General features: G+C 34.5%; 1 long non-coding RNA gene across 1 annotated transcript; it reads left to right on the plus strand.

Annotated features, from left to right (window-relative positions):
• Positions 1–591: 591 nt before the first annotated feature.
• LOC120214482 lies at positions 592–2,441 on the plus strand. Its single transcript, XR_005524873.1, has 3 exons — positions 592–851; positions 950–1,048; positions 1,957–2,441. It is a non-coding gene; the product is annotated as an uncharacterized LOC120214482 (long non-coding RNA).
• The last annotated feature ends 10,013 nt before the right edge of the window (positions 2,442–12,454 follow it).

Consider the following 12,454-nt stretch of genomic DNA (forward strand, 5'->3'; position numbering starts at 1 on the left):
GTATTTTAGTGACTCAATTGTAAAGATCATAAAATCGAAAATCTATGAAGCTTATTTCACCCAGGATTGTATTAAGTGTTTTTCCCTCCTCAATTAATTGTATTTTAATATCTCCTTTTTACTAAAATTCCATCTAGATTCATTTTTCTAATCCTTTTCTCATTCTCATTTTGGTTCTGTGATTAATCGTCTATTCTCTCTTTTCTCAAAAATTCTATCGTATATTTTTTTCCCAAAATACTCTCAAGCTCTCTCATGGCTGAAACCTTTTTAATTCCTTTTCAATTTCTTTGTTGATGATTTCTATCTCTTTCCTTTTTGATTTCCTTTTCTAAACAAAGATTGTTTCATTTTCAGCTTTTCTTATTTTTCCTAAATTCTTTTTGGTGAATGTTGTTGATCGTCTCTTTCCTTCCTTCTCTTTTACAGTAAAGTAATGCTCCTTCCTTGGTTCTTTTTTTTTTTGCTTATACGATTAATGATCTATGTGATTGGTGTTTTTGATTAATCAATCTTTTCTAAAGAGGAATTTTGGATTCAATGGTGATTTTCGGAATTAATTAAAGATATATTTTTACTGAGTTGATTTGGGGTTTTTCTAGAAATAATTGAGATGTTTTTGGAGTGATTATATTCATACTAAATCAGTTTTTCATTTGGTAATGGTTTGGATATCGATTTCTTGAAAACAAGTGAGATTTTGATATTTTTCTGAAATCCAGGAATTTAGATTAGAAGAGGTTATTCTGAGGCTTTTAGTTGGGATTAGTTGTTAATAATTATTGTTCTTGACCATTTTCTATCGAGAAAGAGTTTTGCCAATCGAATCAGAAGTGCTAAGGATTGTGTCGGTAAGTTTTTCGGTTGTTTTGATATTTTCGCTCTGTTTTAGAAACAGAAATTCTGCTTTGTTTTAGTTGAGTTCTTCATGTGTTATTTTGCTTCCAAGGCGTTTCTTGAGTTGCTTGTTGGGGAGAATTGTTGCATTATGTTTTGGTGGCAGTTTCCTAAGTGTCCGGAGCCAATTTCGGTTTAGTGGGCAACAAAGGTGAGTAACTCTCATTCTTTGTGTATGAACATATTCAAAGGTAAAAGAAAACACAGTTTACTAATTTCCGTAGATTGAATTCCGGTTATGATATGTTGCATTGATGCTCATAATGGTTTAAAGATATGATGTGAATTTTGGATATACAATGTGATATGTGAATTGTGATGTGTTGCGGATAGTGCATGGTGTTTTCAAAAGCGTATTTGAAATATATATATATATATATATATATATATATATGTGAATATGTGTACGAGTGGAGTTATCTCCATATCCTTATGTGTGATTAATCACGACAACCATAGTGTTTCAAAATCAGTTTGAAAATGTATATGTGAAACCGTGAATTGTTAACAACCACTCTTGATGAACTTGGATTAATTGGCTTATGTTCTTAATGGAACCTTTGGATATGAAAGGCATGCCAAGGAAAGAGTACTCTATGTGTTTTGTCAAGTGTAAGGTTATCGGGTTATACGGGGCAAGGAAGGTGCGTTGAGCTTTGCTCTGCAAACACGTGGTTTTCGACCTAATTGAGTTCACAAATAAAATGGGAGTTGTATGGAGTCTGTTTATCCAATGAGTGAGTTGTGTTTGAACAAAACTCGTTGATCTTTAATTAGAAATAAAATGTGTGAAATGTGTGTCATTCCAAAAAGGTAATTGTGCATGAGTGTATGTGATTGCTTTGGATAATATGACGATTAATGGCATATGAATATTCTGTTTATTTTAGTATAATTATGGTGCATTGTGGCATGTCATAATAACATGTGAATTGTGAATAGAGCATTAGAGGTATGATTGCACATAGGACTTATTTTTAGCTTTGAGTTGTGCATTGCTTAGAATGTCAGTTATTCACTAGGCTTTTCATCTTACACTCATTGTTTACCACTTTTCAGAGGACTAGTTACTGATTTGGAGGTGATAAACGGGTACTTGGTGTGATCAAGCAAGGCAATACTAAGAAATAAAGCGTATGTGTGATTTCCTTAAAGATGGCAATGTGGGAACCATTGGGAACCTAGACATTTGATTTGCATATGACGTAATAAGGAGATTTTGAGTTTTGGAGTTTAATTTGTGGTGATGATTGCTTAATAAGTTGGACTTGTGAAATTGTGTGGTTATGTGTATGTTCTTGTTATTTTGAATATGGAAATTTGATTGACGTTGAAATATGATTTAAGAAAGTGATTAGAGTGTTTAGACAAGTGTCACAAAATAAACTAAACATAATAGGCTCATAGGATGCATGTAATGACCCAAAATGCATAATTGGACTAGGTGACTTGTGTTAAAGATGAACTTTTATGCAATGTTTGACTTTTGATGCTAAATTCTTGTATGTTGTGGTGACTTGGGTTATGAAGCATGATACAAATGTATTTGTGCATGTATGATGTGGTGTGAAAGTGTCCAAGCATGTATCTAGTTTCTAGGATCGATTATGTGAAAGTTTACTGACACAATTATGCATGTTCTTGAGAATTCTACACTTTTCCAATAAAAGGATTGATCCCTTCATAAAGGATTGATCCCTTGGCCTAGAGTATCGATCCCAAACTCATTGTTTTGCAATTGATTGACCCCTCGTGAAAAAGGATCTATCCCTTTCAAAAAGAATCGATCCCTTCATTGTTGAACCTGATGGAAAAGGTTAGAATTGCATTCATTAAAGGTTTGAAGTGTCTTTAAGTTTCAGTATGTACCCAGCATGTTTGTACAAGTTCAAAATGGTCCAGGTCATAAAATGTTAATTAAGAACAAACCGTAACTTGGAATTTTGTAAGATTTGCTTTGACACCCTTAAACACGATTAGTTAAATAATGGAAAGGTTAATCGAATGTTTGTTGATCGCGTGTAACTTTTGAATTGTTATGTTTTAGTCCCTAAAAATGTATGTTCGATTAGGTCCTCGTTTGATATCTGGATTGATCCAAAATTTTGTGTGTCGTCAATTTTACATTATTAATGTTCAATGATAAACTTAATTTAATGATTTATTTATGAAATTTTCGGATGTGTTAAATAACGTTTATGCCCTTACCTGACTATTGCGAGTATCATGCATTGCTCTGGTTGTTGCGAGATTTCAATTATTTGTTTATTAACCATTGCTCTGGTTGTTGCGAGATTTCAATTATTTGTTTATTAACCATTGCTCTGGTTGTTGCGAGATTTCAATTATTTGTTTATTAACCATTGCCACGTGTTATTGAATTTTAATTTGTATGCTTCCTCATAGAGCGCATGTGTTAGGGTCTTGTTTTGTCCGCAACATCGAACTTAATGTATGCTCCAGTATTCGAGTTATTCTTCCAAACTGGATATGGGGTGTTACAAGAACCAAGATCGTAACTTCATACTCTACCATTTTATTACTCAATTTTTCATAATAATCAATTAATAATTTAGAACGAATTCAAACATTATTTAAAATAAAATATTAATACTATTAATATTACATAATTAGATTTTATGTCAAGTAAATATACCATAATTTCTGCAGTTTCAAGAACTATATGAGAGTCATCTTTTTTTGTATGTGTCATTTGAAAGAGCTTTATTCGTCCAACTCTACTGTCATGTGCAATTTCTACAATGTAGAATATAACTTAAAACTTACAATAATAGAAAAATGTTCGTTACTATGGGCTACCAACTTAAAATCACTATGTGAATAATCAATAATTAAAAAAAATACCTCATCATGAGCTATATATGAGCAAAACTCTTAGATCCAGTTTTGTGAGTAAACTTTTGTTGTTGTCTACTAGCAATACCAACGTGCTCTCGATTCTACAATTTGAAATTTACATGACTTATAAAGTTAATATTATAGTGACAATATTTTTTTTTTAAATTGCATCATACCCCTCATTTCTTTGAACTCCAAAACCTGATTGCATCTTCCCATTGATACCTGAGTATTCCAATGTAGGACATTTTGCATCTTTTATTCTAGGCTGAGATTATTCTTAAAACAATTATTTTTTAAGGAACTCTTGTGGTCTCTCCATTTCTTTCGTAATGCTTGCAAATATCATTTGAGACCTTTAGAGAAAATTTATCCTACGAATAATATGTGTTAAAAGTAAATATAAATTATTATTTAATTGTAATGAATGATCTATTACAATGAAATTATTACCTTAATACAATCCACAACCTAATTTTTGTTACTATTCGACATTTGACACGAAGACTCAAAATTTATGGGTAAAATATTAGCATTACATGCAATCATGCCTAGGTAACCAACTAGAGCACGTGCTTCTGTCCAAATAGGTTGGTTGTCATCCTTACTCGAAACTTTCACAAGAAAGTTCGTATAATTCCTTTATTATCGTGCGACCTCTAGTCTTAAGCCTTTGACCATTTTCAGCTACATAAATAATTCAATGTAAGTTTTCAAAATCAAGTCAATAAAAAAATCAACCACCATTTAAATAAAGTATCAGGCATTACCTTCAATTTCTACATTTTCTTCAACTCTATTCGAAGCTTATGAAGATCCACCACCAATCAGTTCTTCATTATTTGTTTCTTCACCCTCTTGAGGAGTTCGAACAATCTGTAGATCACTTAATTTCCTCATATGCATAATATCTCGTATGGTCAAACAGTGGCAAATGTATATTGGTGTTAGGGTGGGTACGTGCCTACCCTGGAATTTTCTGGAATTTGAATTTTCTTCTTAAAACTCGAAGTTTTTTCTATTAATATATGCGTGTGACAACTTTCGTTTTGATGTCAAATAAATTCCTTCTTCTTAATTAATAAATAAAGGAAATACATAGTATAAAGAAGTAAAAACCGATTCCACAGGGACTTAGAAAATTCTATATTTATGTTTGAATAATTTTACCAAGAGATAAGTAGTAAAATGTAAGTAGTAAAATGGGGGTTGGTAAAAATATATTAAATAGTAAAAAGTACTTTAAAATAAGAATAAAAAAAATGCAAGAATTAAACGTTGAAAATGAATGTGGTATAAACAACCTCAAGCCTCGCTTTGACTCAATTTCCTTTAGATCATCGAATTAGATTTTTCCTTCGGGATTCACGTCGGTTACTTTTTCTACAAGGGCAATCCTCGTGACTCTATTTTGCATATCGAATACCCAAGGCAATATTTGATTCCAATTTCGGAAACTGATCTAATCAACATCAATTGTCGTAGATCTTAAGTTCGTGGTGATCGACTCGGATTGTTGCTTCAATAACAGTTAATTCCGATCTCAATTACCTCTTGTCAAGACTATCTCGCCAAGTGTATTCCTAGGAAGTCGAATGTGCTTTCAATAAGTCGATCCTTCCTCCCACACATTTAATTGCAACAACCTCTTGACCATAGTCAATCTTTGATTTTGAAAACTGTTTTGATTTTGAAAAACAAGCACAGAGATTGAGAGAGATATTCCGAAGTTATTAAGGGCCTTTTTCAATTCTCCATTTGGAATTGAGTCATCGCTTCAGCTCTCGGCTTATGAGAAAATTATCTAAGCATGAAAAAAATATACTTAGCATATTTAAAAACAAAGTTTTAAAATAAAAAGAAAATCGAAAACTTGAAAAATAAATAAAAGAGAAAGCTTTAATAAAACTAGAAAGAAGAAGAAGATTGTAATCTGAGTTGTGAATTTAGGCTTACCCCAAGAGGGTATTTATAGCATCTAAAAGCCTAAAGATAAATAAAGAAATTAAAATAAAATAATCCTAAAGATAATTGTTTTTCCTAAATTCAAACTTTAAACATGTCTCCTTATGCAACTCAGCTCGTCCATCTTCCAGAAGGCGCACTGACTAGATCTTCTAGAAAACTGCCGCTGACTGGACCTTCTAGAAACTGCCACATCAGACCATGTCATGCCCAGAGTCGTGCCCATGTCTCCAGCTGTGACCAAATAATAAAAAAATGCAGAATGCGTTCGTTTTACCACTAATTCTGGAAAGTAAGGCACTGCATGAACACAAGCATAACACAACCAAATCAGCACCAACAAATCCATAAGATCGAAGAATTAACGAGCAAATATTACCAATTCTAAGCACTCATCAAATTCCCCCTCACTTATCTCATGCTTTTCCTCAAGTATGATATAATCAAATAAGTCAAAAATTCCATTTATCTTTCTTTGTCAAGTTTCACATTCAAAGAAGCAAAATAGAGACCACAATAATTATTCAAGTCAAGAAATCAATCAATTGAACATCACTAATTGGAACAAGTCAAATGCAATTGAAATATCCATTCATTCATCAATCTCAATGCTTATAACTCAACACCTTACCGGGATTCACTCAAATCACTCAATGTGTTTGGGGTATAGAAATGCTCAATGTCAGAATCGACACGATATTACCATAGGCCTGCAAGTAAATCAAATCTCAACTACTAATAAGAACAAGATGCATAAATCAAAGGGTGTTTTATCGGTTGTAACGAGGCTTAGGTAAAGGTAGGGAAAAGGCTAAATAATATGGCTAAAATTCAAGGCAAGGAACTTAACGAGTAACAAGTTTTACTCCATTAAAACATTAAGCACAACAAGATAAAAAGACAAATCATCAAACAACAACTTTCCTTTTGAAATAAAGTTGTTTTTTTCTTTTACACATTTTTGTTACTTTTTTTCTCATGTCTTTTCTTTTTTTTCCTAACAGCTTCTTTCTTTTTATTTTTTTTCGAACTGCTGGTTTTTTTCATGGAGCATATATCGGATCAAAAAAATAAAAAGGCTCGGGTTTATGAATATGGTGAAAACAAATAAATGAGAATGGCTCGAAGTGGTTAACTAAGGGGAAAATGCATGGGTATGCAATTTAGTGGGGGGAAAACGGAATGGTTAATCCTAAAGTGCCCAAATCATTTTTAACTATCATGTTCATATGTAATCTCGACAGTAGTTAAAATACAGGTTCCATAATACCAAAGTCAAATTCGACACACTCAATCCAAAAAAATGAGAGAAAAATGATATGCTCGTAAAGGCTCAAATCTTACCAAATTATTTTCATGCATTGAGCTAAGCACATCAACCAACAAAATCATGGAACATTACAAAAATACCAACTTGATCACAATTCATGCTATCCATTATCAAGAACATCCTAACCTAAAGAATCACGTGTTCCCAAACAAGCATAGCATACCAAAAATATTCAACAAGAAAAATATATTTAATGAAATTTTTGCAAATCCAACCAACACATACTAGCATCAAAACATAAAGATAAGCAAAGAGAAATTCAACCTACACTCTACTCCTCCCCACTTAAAGCGTTTTGTCTCAAAACATAAAATTAAAGTACGAGAGAAGGAATAGAGTACTCCCATGATTTACTGTCGACCACGACCATGGTGGAAGACACTAGGATGGAAAAGTGGGCTGTTTGGGTTGATGCCATGAACTAGAAACATCAACAAGTGTCGTCGGTGGAAAAATAGTATTGAAATCCTATGTAGAACCATAAATAAGTTGGTATATTAGTAATAGTTGAATGGAAATAGGATCAGAATTTACCTCCGGAGTATTGTTTGATGCCGCCGAAGTCATGGAACACATCAGGAAGATAAATTGTTGTGGACGAGAGGATGAAGTGGTCACGATTGGCATTGAATGGAATGATGGAGAAAGGGAGCGCGACAGAGAAGTACAACAAGCAGTACTCAACCCGGGGCGAAGTGAGGTGATCTGCGTTGTCCGATTGGTTCCTTGTGCGTACCATCATGGAACGAGCACATTAACGAGGTCGTAGTAGTTCGGTAAGGCCAATGACGGTGAGGAGTGGAAAAAAATGATGGAAGCGTATTGTTGGGGAGAGGCAATCGGTTTGGAGAAGATGAAAGGGGGTTGGGTTAAACTTATTTTTTGGCATGCGTGGGGGGTGTTTTAGAGTTGGAGTCAAATTGGTTTTGTTTTTGGGGAGAATAAAAGGGAGTTTAAAATCTTAAAAGGTGATAGAGATAGGGATGATGGGGTCTACGGTAAAAGGGAAAGAAAAGAGAAGAGAGGATTGGGGAGTGGGGTAGGCGACAAAATAAAAAAAGGGGGAGAAAACAATTTGGGTTTTGCTAACATGAGTTGGTCTCCTTAGAAGTGTGCTAACGTGAGCCATAGAAAATCAACGGTATCGAAACTGTTAGAGGAGTATCGATACTTCTATATCGAGTAGTATTGATACCATTTAATAGTATCAATACCATTTTTTGATTATGTTTTCATGGTATCGTTACTGCCTTAGCAGTATCGATACTACACTGCCTTGTACGACTTTACATTGCTCATGGTGTCCAAATTTGGCACTGTTCGGATGATAATTTCACAAATCTTCGTTGTTTAAGTTTGAAAAACATTCGGTTCCTGTAAAATAAAAAAAAAAATTAAACATGCTTAATCTAAATAAAAAAATAAAACTTGAAAATTAAAATGTAACAGAATTAAAAACAATAGATTGCCTTCCATGAAGCGCTTTTGTTTAACGTCATTAGCTCGACGACCTGGTTCAGACTACAGGTTCTTAGAGAAATACTTAATCCACGTCATACGCTTTTTCCATCTAAGAATTTCCTTATGAGAAATTCTACGATCGTATAATTCTTTTATTTTCTCCTTATAGAATTTGATATTCTCATAGGTTATTCTTGGGACCTTTTTAAGCTTTGAAAGCGTATCCGAAATAACCAGTGGAGTAGCATTTTCTCCTAAAAAGGCACTCTTTAAGTTTTTCGGCATTTGTTTCAGTCCTATCTCAGGTTCCTGTAAAACAGAAGGGAGACCTTTAGACTTAGAAAGAATCAAATGTAAATCATAATGAACGGAAAATAAATTTTCTAACTCCCTAATTTCTTTATTGTGGTCTTCTAACTCCCTTCATAGATCGAAAGATATATTAGTTTCTATAAACTCATTTGTCAAAGGATCAATAATATTAACATAATTTATGCTCGCCACTTTGTATGGGTGTTTCATTCTCGTATACACATCAAATTTAACGATCTCACCTTCAAAGTCCATGGTTAAAGTCTCGCTTCTTACGTTTGTCTTTGTGTGCACAATACTTAGGAAGGGACACCCCAATAGAATATCGGAAGAAGTACTGGTGCGATCATTCTCCATGTCAATTGCATAAAAATCAGCGGGAAATATTAAGTCGTTTATCTCCACCAGCACATTTTCTAAGAGTCATTTCGGGTAAATGAAAGATCTTTCGACAAGCTGAATTGATATTTTTGTATCTTTCAAAAGCTCATTAGTAATCATATTGTAAACAGAGAGAGGCATTTTTATTAATAGAGGCGTCAAGATCACACATGGCTTACTTTATCCTAACTTTACCAATTTTACACGGTATTAAGAACATACCTTGGTCTTTCAGTTTTGGTGGCAACTTTCGTTGGAAAACAGCTGAGACATGCTCTCCCAAATATACCTTCTCGATCCCAGTAAGTTTTCTCTTTGTTGTGCAAAGGTCTTTAAAAAACCGGGCATATCTTGGAACCTTTCGGATAACCTCAAGGAGAGGTATATTGATTTTCACTTTCCGAAATACGTCTAGTTTTTCCTTTTCTACATTTTGTTTACCTCTTTTTACTGAGCTCGATAGAAAATGTTGTGACACGTCATAGGGAGATGGCATTGGATCCATTTGTTCTTCGTCATTCTTCTTATGGGATCTTGAATCAACAATCTTTTGGAACAGGTGACGCCACTACTGTACCACTCCGAAGAGTGATGGTGCTGACATTCTCTCTTGGATTTACCTCAGTTTGAGACGGAAGTTTACATTGTGATTCCAAGCATCCTACGGTTTGAGCCAATTGGCTTATCTGCTTGTCTATCTCTTGGAAGTGGGCTTCGGTATGAATCTGGATTTTTTCTTGGTAAAGTTCTAACCTCTCAACAATTGACTCTAATGATGTCTTCTGTGGCTGTTGTGGTGGTGGAGGTGGTTTCACTTGGTAATCTTGATTCATTCTTTAGTTCTGAGCATAACTGATGTGCGGATGATCCCTTCATCCTGGGTTGTAAGTATTGCTGTAAGGATTATAAGCTCTTTGGTGAGGTCCTGGAAAGTTACCGATTGTATTGACTTGAGCTGATGTGTCATCTTGGATCAGTGGATAACCGTCTATTGGATGATCAGGTAATGCACATATTCCATATAATCTATTTGCTATTGTCTTTCCTGCAACAAGAGAGTGGACGACTTTAGTTAATTTATCTATCTTATTTTCTAAAGAAAATGAACTTATCTCATGAACCCTTCGAGGAGGTTCATTATTTGTGCGGAACTGTTGGGAATTTACGACCATTTTGGAAATTAAATCCTTAGCCTCGGTAGGAGTCATGTTTACCAAAGCTCCTCTGCTGGTAGCATCGATCATCTTCATTTCTAGGGGAGTTAATCCTTCATAAAAGTTTTGAATGAGTGTTTGTTCCGGTAACCCATGTTGTGGGCAACTAGCACATAACTTTTTAAACCTCTCCCAGTAGTCGTAAAGTGAGTCTCCATCAAGCTGCTTGATTCCAAGTATTCTTCTTCTCAATTCACTTACTTTGCCGCAGGGAAAAACCTGTCAAGAAAAAGACGAGTCATTTGAGCCCATGTAGTAATAGAATTAGGGGGTAAATAAAAGAACCATTCCTTAGCCGAATCGGTTAAGGAAAAAGGAAAAGCTCTAAGTTTGATTTGGTCATCGGTTACTCCCTGTGGTCTCATGTTGGAGCAGACCATGTGAAATTCCGTGAGATGTTTATGTGGATTCTCGTTTGGCAATCTGCGGAATGTAGGGAGGAGATGAATAAGGCCAGTTTTAACTGGTATGGAGATTTGCCTTGGGTAAAATCAATGTACAAAGGCTCTTGTTCAGTGGGTGCAACGGCTAACTCTCTGATAGTAGGATCGGCCATAAGTTCTGAATTAACGGATTCACCTGAATTTGATTCTGAGTCTGGATTTGATTATTGTCTTCTTCTTTCCCGAAGCGTCTATGTGTGAAGTCTCCTAGCTCTAGCTTCGATTTTCGGGTCATACTCCACCAATGCACCTGGATTAGTCCTGGTCATAAATCAAAAGCAATCAAAAAAATTAGTATCTTTGGCGAAGTTCCAAGCAACGACGCCAATTTGACAACTGTCATTTTGATGTCAAATAAATTCCTTCTTCTTAATTAATAAATAAAGGAAATACGTAGTATAGAGAAGTAAGGGTTGATTCCACAGGGAGTTAGAAAATTCTAAATTTATGCTTGAATGATTTTACCAGGAGATAAGTAGTAAAATGGGGGTTGGTAAAAATATATTAAATAGTAAAAAGTGCTTTAAAATAAGAATAAAGAAATTCAAGAATTAAACGTTGAAATGAATGTGGTAAAAACAGCCTCAAGCCTCGCTTTGACTCAATTTCCTTTAGATCATCGAATTAGATTTTCCCTTCGGGATTCACGTCGGTTACTTTGTCTACAAGGGTAATCCCCGTGACTCTATTTTGTATACCGAATACCCAATGCAATCTTTGATTTCGGTTTCAGAAACTAATCTAATCAACATCAATTGTCGTTGATTAATTACCATTTAAGTTTTCCACGACCGACTTAGATTGTTACTTCAATAACCTTTAATTCTGATCTTAATTCCCTCATGGCAAGACTATCTCACCAAGTGTGTTCTCAGAAAGTCGAATGTGCTTTCAATATGCCGATCTTTCTTCCCACACATTTAATCGCAGCAACCACTTGACCAAAGCCAATCTTGGATTTTGAAAACTGTTTTGATTTTGAAAAACAAGCACATAGATTGAGAGAGATATTCCGAAGTTATTAAGGGCCTTTTTCAATTCTCCCATTGGAATTGAGTCATCGCTTCAGCTCTCGGCTTATAAGAAAATTAACTAAGCATGAAAAAAGTCATGCTTAGCATATTTAAAAACAAAGCTTTAAAATAAAAAGAGAAATAAAAAACTTGAAAAATAAATAAAAGAGAAAGCTTTAATAAAACTAGAAAGAAGAAGAAGATTGTAATTTGAGTTGTGAATTTAGGCTTACCCCAAGAGGGTATTTATAGCCTCTAAAAACCTAAAGATAATTATTTTTCCTAAATTCAAACTTTAAACAAGTCTCCTTATGCAACTCTGCTCGTCCATCTTCCAGAAGACGCGCTGACTAGATCTTCTAGAAAACTGCCACTGACTGGACCTTCTAGAAACTGCCACGTCAGACCATGTCATGCCAAGAGTCGTGCCCATGTCTCCAGCTGTGACCAAATAATAAAAAGATGCAGAATGCGTCCGTTTTACCACTAATTCTGGAAAGTAAGGAACAACACGAACACAAGCATAACACAACCAAATCAATAACAATAAATCCATAAGATCGAAAAATTAACGAGCAA

The sequence above is a fragment of the Hibiscus syriacus genome, unplaced genomic scaffold (genome assembly GCF_006381635.1).
Source record: "Hibiscus syriacus cultivar Baekdansim isolate YM2019G1 unplaced genomic scaffold, ASM638163v2 tig00110065_pilon, whole genome shotgun sequence".
Lineage (NCBI taxonomy): Eukaryota > Viridiplantae > Streptophyta > Magnoliopsida > Malvales > Malvaceae > Hibiscus > Hibiscus syriacus.